We start from the raw sequence: 7,849 nt of genomic DNA on the forward strand, positions 1-7,849 counted from the left end.
TTACCTCATGCACTCTCAATTGTTCACAGCCTACTCACGTTGCAGTAAAGTTGACAAATAGATCACAGTCGAGTCCACAACAGAAAATCTGCGGTGGCATTAGTTTTATGGACACTTGCAAATAATAATTACAGTGAATAATCCTTCCAAAATGTTTGTTTTGAGAGCACATAGGCTACCTCATTGAAGCGTTTCTTTACTCCATGTAGGATAGAGAGTGCAGCAGGAGTCTGTCTGATTGTGTGTAGGCGTAGGCCTACGTGTGAGAGAGAGTTCACGTCTTAAGGTTAATTACTCTGCGTGTTTCACTGCTCTAAATTATTTAATAATGTTGCTTTGTCACGTTCTGAGCCTGCCACGCCCGCACCCGCGATATTTTCATAATTTGCCAACCGAGACCGCCTGCAGAGCGAGACCGCCTGCAGAGCGGGCCAGCCTGCGGGACCCGGCGGGTTCTGGTGACCCGCGCATCACTACTGTGTTGGATAGTTGATTGCTCTATTGCTGACAAAAATGTGTTATTGTAAGTCGCTTTGGATAAAAGCGTCTGCCAAATGACATAATGTAATGTAAATGTAATGAGTCGAACCACCATCCAGCTGGACTAGCTGCACCAGGCAGGGCTGAGCTGAGTGGGTCCAGCTGGACTAGCTGCACCAGGCAGGGCTGAGCTGAGTGGGTCCAGCTGGACTAGCTGCACCAGGCAGAGCTGAGCTGAGTGGAGCAAAATAGAAATTAGAAAAATGAATAGAAATTAAAATCAAGCTGTCAAGCTGAACACAATGTCAGCAGCAGACAACTTGTTTCCACAGGGAGAGCTGCTGGCCAGCATGGAGAAATAAGGCCAGTTTCCACAGGGTTTTCTACAGGGAGAGCTGCTGGCCAGCATGGAGAAATAAGGCCAGTTTCCACAGGGTTTTCCACAGGGAGAGCTGCTGGCCAGCATGGAGAAATAAGGCCAGTTTCCACAGGGTTTTCAACAGGGAGAGCTGCTGGACATAGTATATCAGAATCTGATCAGAACTGAAAAAATGTGGATCGGTGCATCCCTACCTTTAACATCTTCTGGTCAATTAAGGGCTGGTCAGAGTCAGCTGTTTGGTGTTCACTCAACATGAACATCTTATCATTTAATCAAACCGTGCCTCTGACCAGACAACAGAGAATGAGCTCCTCGTCTGCATGTGATACATGATTCAGATGTAACGTCACATGATTTAGCACATTATACAACAACAACATAATTGGATCTCTTTGGAGGCAATCTCTGTTTATTCTGACAAAAGCAAGCAAATAATAACAATATCCTCTGGTCAAGCGTGAAAATCTAACATTGCACTGACAGATTACCTTCAAATTCACCAGCCATTAATGTTAAATAGTAAATCATTATATTGTGTAGCAGCGTTTTGGCAGATTAACGTTACGACACTTTAAACGTAATATATGACAGCATTGTGCCTGTTGGGTCTCCATAACGTTAGCTTCCATGGTGCTCGCCGCTCGGTCGGTGTCATCAGATCAGTCCAGTCCCTTGAAGAAATGCACAGCAATACCGTGTTATTCATCACTGTTAACGTTATACATTTACAGTTGCAGTTATCTAACGGAGCCACCTAAGGCCCTAAGGCCACCTTGGCAGTGCCCTGCTACCAGCCTGCTAATGTAACCTGCCTTATGCAAAGGATGTGTCATTGGCTCATTTTAACACACATTTCAGGAAAATCACTCTTCACGATGTCAATAAAACAATGGCCTTTGTGTCCTGGCATGTGGTCTTGTGCCCTAACGAAATTGCGACACAGAAGGTGCCCCCCCCCCCCCCCCCAGATTTTCGTAATGCTGGCGCTGTCAAATTAATTTACACCTGGTTATCCACCTCAAATAGTGACAGAAGTGAATTTAATGATGAAATAGTGTGAAAAATGTAAAAAATATACCGTGTTGGACAATGACTTCAGTCTCCACCTGAAGAGTCACAATGCATTATGGGGGAGATGAGTATATTGAGTAAGCCCCCGGTCTGTACTCAGAAATTTGTGAATATCTCGCCTACACAAAATTAATATACTGTACAGTGTGAACACACTACCTCTTCAATTGGAGTATCAAAAGTATGCTGAGTAGAGCTCTCCGAACAGGCCCATTGACTCTGATTCATAAAGTTGAAGCTGAGGAATATTATTGTTTGATGTTGAATGGAGGATATGAGTCACAGCGTCTGGAAAATCCCTCCTATGGAAGGTTATGAAGGTTATTTGTTCATGATCAAAGAGATGATGCTGTCTGACTTTATTTACCCTCCTCCCCCACAGTGTGGACCATGATGCAGTGCAGTGGTTGAAACCAGGCCTGAGGAAGTGTAAGTGTGTATTTAGTTTGATTCAGTTTCTATTGAAATAGAAAGCTCATGTGTGACATCTATTCATTCAAATCCTATTCTGAAACAAGATGGCTGAAACAAGAAATGAACAGTCAGTCTGTTATAAAACTTCAATTAAAAGCCAAGTCCCATATAGACATCAGTCCCTTTTACTGGCCGGATGTCGCTACACGTTTTGAAAAACAAATGCCCCCCTCAGTATTTATTTATTTATTTATTTATTTATTTATTTATTTATTTATTTATTTATTTATTTATTTATTATTTATTTATTTATTTATTTAACTTGCATTCAAACGTCAGTCCCAGGTCAGATAGCAGAGAGAAAAACGTCCAGAAATTCAAGCGGTATTTTTCTTTTCTTTTTGATGAACAAAAGTCAAAAGCAGCAGAGAGACATTTCTCCATTCATTCAGCCCACTTGACTCACTTACTTATTGTAGAATCTTCCATTCATCTCCTCTGTCTCTCCTGCGCTCTTTTTTAAAGAAAATCAAGGAAATCCACTTCTTTCCTCTTCAATCCATTCAGTCTTAAATACTAAACCTCAACATATAGACAGTTTTCACAGAACTGTGTTGCTAGGAACAGTTTGAAACCTAGCTTATTTCCTGCCAGCTATTGTATTAGCAAACATTGTAACAGGAAGTATAGGGGTAATTTAGTGCTGCACGATTAATCGAATCGCAATCGCGATGTCAGCACGTGCGATTGCATAACCGCAAAAGTGTGCGATTATTTTATTTTTTTCACGTCTTTTTGAGTGTGTGTGTGTGTGTGTGTGTGAGAGCCTCCTTTAAACTAACGTTACACGCGACGCAGCAAACACACGTTTCTCAGCCATCACACTGGGCATCAATACTAGCGGGAGACTTCTCCCATGCACTCCCGCAAATAAGTAATGTTATGTGCAGCAAGGTACATATTATCTACAGAGAGGGCGAGAGAGAACATCCATGATCGCTAACAGCAAGCTATGCTAATAACTAGCTAGCCGTTCGTTCAGAAACGCATGTAAACAGCCGTGTGATCAGTGAGAACGTCAGTAAAATAAGGAGAGAGCTGCAGGTGCTTATGCAGAACTAGTGCGCGATTAAGTACACAGTGGGGATGACCCGCTGTGATGAAGAATATAACGAGATTAACAAGGTTGATAGCAAAACACTGTCGCAGCTGCCAGCACTGGCAGCATCACCTCCAGGCTAGCTAACTAGCCTGTCACATGACGCCTTCATGGTCCCCTCGTTAAAAGTCTGCAGATGCACGTTCTCACCTCTCTCTCTCAAGAAGCGTCACGTGAGTGTGGCGTTTAAGGCCATCTGTCGCTACAAAATAAATAAACGGGGTGTATCATTCATTAGTATTGCTGGACAGACATGTAACTAACTTTGCAACTTTGCTGAGCCATCTTCTATGTGCTGTAACACAGTGCAGTTTCTATTTGACTGGTGTTTCTTTTTTACATGTTTGGGACAGGCAAATGTCTCAAAATGTTTTATTTTTTTGTAAAGATAATTTAATTTCAAATTGTTTTATTTTTTTAGTTTTAATATATTTTAAATTGTAACATATTTCATGTATTTTAGTCTGTGATATGTGAAACCGTGGTATTTTTGTCCAAGGTTATCATACCGTCAAAAACTCATGCCGGCACATCCCTAGATACCTAGTGGCAGTGGTGGCCCAACGGTTAGAGAAGCGAGCTTCAATCCCCGGGACCGGCAGGATAAATCTGGGTGGGGAAAGTGAAAAGGCAGCGCTTGCCCCTCCCTCATTACCACCACTGAGGTGCCCTTGAGCAAGGCCCCTAACCCCAACCGCTCCAGTGGAGCTGATCAGTGGCCAGCAGATCAGACTGTGGTTGTACTGGTCAGCTTCCAGGTATGAATGTGTGTGTGAATGTGAACAGGGCACTCCTGAAAAAGAGAGCATTGCTCTCAGTGAGACTCCCCCTGTATAAATAAAGGTAAAAAAAAAAAAAAAAAAAAAAACTCTTGTTTATTATATCGCAATCACAATCGCAATCGCAATATTGTCCACCCTAATCGCTAATCGCACCTTTTCCCCAAATCGTGCAGCACTAGGGTAATTTAGAATGTTTATGTTGTCTGTGTGGGTCAGGCTTTTTAAAGGCCGGCACCAAACCAAACCGCTAAGAGAGCCAGCTCGCCCCGTTAAAATATGTGTCAATGGCGACCCCAACCCAACCTGGCAGCCTGCAAACTACAATCTAATTTAACTCTCAATTATAGGGAGGAGACTGGAGACGATGTGCATTGTCTACGCAAGCTACATTTCTAGGGTGGAGACCTAACACCTAACACCGCCCGCCTTAGACAATTTTAATTACTCTGGAGACAATGTGCCATGGGCGCAACATGTTCTGGGATTTATGATGTCACAATATGGGTCACAAATCAGTGATGATGTCACCGAGTAGCTCACACGCTCAATTTCTAGGGTGAAGACCAGGGGCGGACTGGGATTATAATTCATTATAATTAACCAAGCAGGCCAGGCCGATACGGGCCGACGCGCGTGCCGGCGTCCGAAGGCGTCCAAAGGGTCGTTTGAAGCCAGATTTGGGCTGTTTGAAGCCCAATTTGGGCCGTTTGAAGCCAGATTTGGGCCGTTTGAAGCCCAATTTGGGCCGTTTGAAGCCAGATTTGGGCCGTTTGAAGCCCAATTTGGGCCGTTTGAAGCCCAACTTGGGCCGAGTCCAATTTTACAATGAGATGCACCCACTTTAACCCTGAATAAAGTAATAAAACCACTAGTAAACCAGTAGGCGGCGCCTGGCCTGCTGTTCAGTGAGTGGCCTGACTGGGGGCACAAAAAAAAAAAAAAATGTTTTTGTTTTTGCAGGCCAGGCCAGGCCACCGGGCATTTGCCCGACGTGCCCGATTATGCAGTCCGCGCCTGGTGGAGACTCTGGAGACGATGCGCCATTCGGACGAGGCCTCAAATGTTACGGTCGCAAATGGATGTATATATTTTCATTAAGTAATTTTGGCATCGTTTGTTGTCTAGGGGTGAAACATACATTTTCCATGCTAACCATATAGCACACATAAATGGTATATATCAGTTTACCTCGACCCTCATAGCTGTTGACCAACCCTCTCTCTCGGTCAGGCTCACTTGGCCCGGCGCCCAGGCATCGTTGTATTGGTCTGGAAACCAACGTGAACAGGCAAATCCGTAGATTCCAAAACAAATGTCATATACTAATTTGAATTAAATTGCACAATGGATACTGTAATCTCCATGCATAATTTGGACATCTCCACACCATCGCATCATACATCACATCAACACCATCGCATACCAATAACACTGTGTTCTATAACTGTCACATCCTCGCTCTCTCTCTCTCTCTCTCACACACACACACACAAACACACACACACACACACGCAAACAAACAAACACACACACACACACACACACACACACACACACACAGAGGGGCGCAGAGCAAATGAATGGGCGTTCCCAAGTCATCTGCTATTCTCCGTGATGTGCAGAATGTCACTTGCGCTCGCGCAGCAACAGTGATTCATGCAGGATTAACTAAGAGGATGAATTAATTAAATGATTCAAAGACGTGGTGAGCTTGATGAGGCCGTTAACATCCACACAACCAATCAGTGTTGCTTCTTTCATTCCCTCCAATTCATTTGTGTAAATGCCAGGTTGTCCGTGTGCATCAGACATATCCAAAACACAGCGGTCATTATAGATACATCTACTAATCCTTTGTAGGTTAATACAACAGGGCTTATTACATTGTAGCCTATATATTTATATCATCACTCTGTTTAGGCTAAAACATATGTTGTGCCTAATCTAATGTCCACATTCTAACTGCACGCTTACTGTAATTAGAGGTTTCCTTCATCATAGGCTATAACATACACATGTAAACAATGTGTGTTTCTTTAAGGGATGTGTGAGAATTTAATTCTAGCCTATTTCAGTATATCTAAATGGTCCACGTGTCGGGTTCATCTTAATAGGCTGTATCATGCATGCAGGGAAAGAGGTTACTTACTGTAGGCTATCAGCCAACACAAGTCATCTACTGTTAATACACTACAGGGGCCAGTTGCACCAACTGGTCTTACACTGGTCTTAAGCTAAGTTGTTTAACTTTACGACCTAACAGCTACGCCGGTTGCACCAAGACGGCTTAAGCCTTCTTTTCAGCCAGTCTCTCTCCCTCAGTCTCTCCCCCCCTCTCTCTCTCCCTCAGTCTCTCTCTCCCTCAGTCTCTCTCTCCCTCAGTCTCTCTCCCTCAGTCTCTCTCTCCCTCAGTCTCTCTCTCCCTCAGTTGCTCTCGTCTCCCTCTCTCTCTCCCTCTCTCTCCCTCAGTCTCTCTCTCTCCTCTCTCTCCCTCAGTCTCTCCCTCAGTCTCTCTCCCCCTCTCTCTCCCTCAGTATCTCTCCCGCTCTCTCTCCCTCAGTCTCTCTCTCTCTCTCCCTCAGTCTCTCTCTCTCCCTCAGTCTCTCCCGCTCTCTCTCCCTCAGTCTCTCCCCCCCTCTCTCTCTCCCCCTCTCTCTCTCCCCCTCTCTCTCTCTCCCTCTCTCTCCCTCAGTCTCTCTCTCTCCCTCAGTCTCTCCCGCTCTCTCTCCCTCAGTCTCTCTCCCCCTCTCTCTCCCTCAGTATCTCTCCCGCTCTCTCTCCCTCAGTCTCTCACGCCTCTCTCTCTCCTCTCTCTCCCTCTCCATCTCCCTCTCTCTCTCCCTCAGTCTCTCCCACCTCTCTCTCTCCTCTCTCTCTCCCTCAGTCTCTCTCCCCCTCTCTCTCCCTCAGTCTCTCTCCCGCTCTCTCTCCCCCTCTCTCTCCCTCAGTATCTCTCCCGCTCTCTCTCCCTCAGTCTCTCTCTCTCTCTCCCTCAGTCTCTCTCTCTCCCTCAGTCTCTCCCGCTCTCTCTCCCTCAGTCTCTCCCCCCCTCTCTCTCTCCCCCTCTCTCTCTCTCCCTCTCTCTCCCTCAGTCTCTCTCTCTCCCTCAGTCTCTCCCGCTCTCTCTCCCCCTCTCTCTCCCTCAGTATCTCTCCCGCTCTCTCTCCCTCAGTCTCTCACGCCTCTCTCTCTCCTCTCTCTCCCTCTCCATCTCCCTCTCTCTCTCCCTCAGTCTCTCCCACCTCTCTCTCTCCTCTCTCTCTCCCTCAGTCTCTAACTGGGTTTCCATCCAAATGTATTGCATAATTCAAGCGAATTTTGTGAAAATCCGCAAAATAAAATGCGAATTTATGCATGTTTCCATTCAGTTTTGTTTAGCGAGTTTTGGGAGTCGGCAGGTTGAGCAGTCGGTGGCGCTTCTCGTCAGGAGGAGGCGTAACGTGCCTGTGTGCCTGTAAGAGATCTCTATCAGCGGAGACGGCGGAGGATCACCGTCCTCATCGTCGTAAAGTCGCCTTCAAAGCATGATGTTAGTCAGATTATAACGAACTAGTTGTGTGG

This window comes from Poromitra crassiceps (assembly GCF_964638095.1).
Source record: "Poromitra crassiceps genome assembly, chromosome: 16".
Lineage (NCBI taxonomy): Eukaryota > Metazoa > Chordata > Actinopteri > Beryciformes > Melamphaidae > Poromitra > Poromitra crassiceps.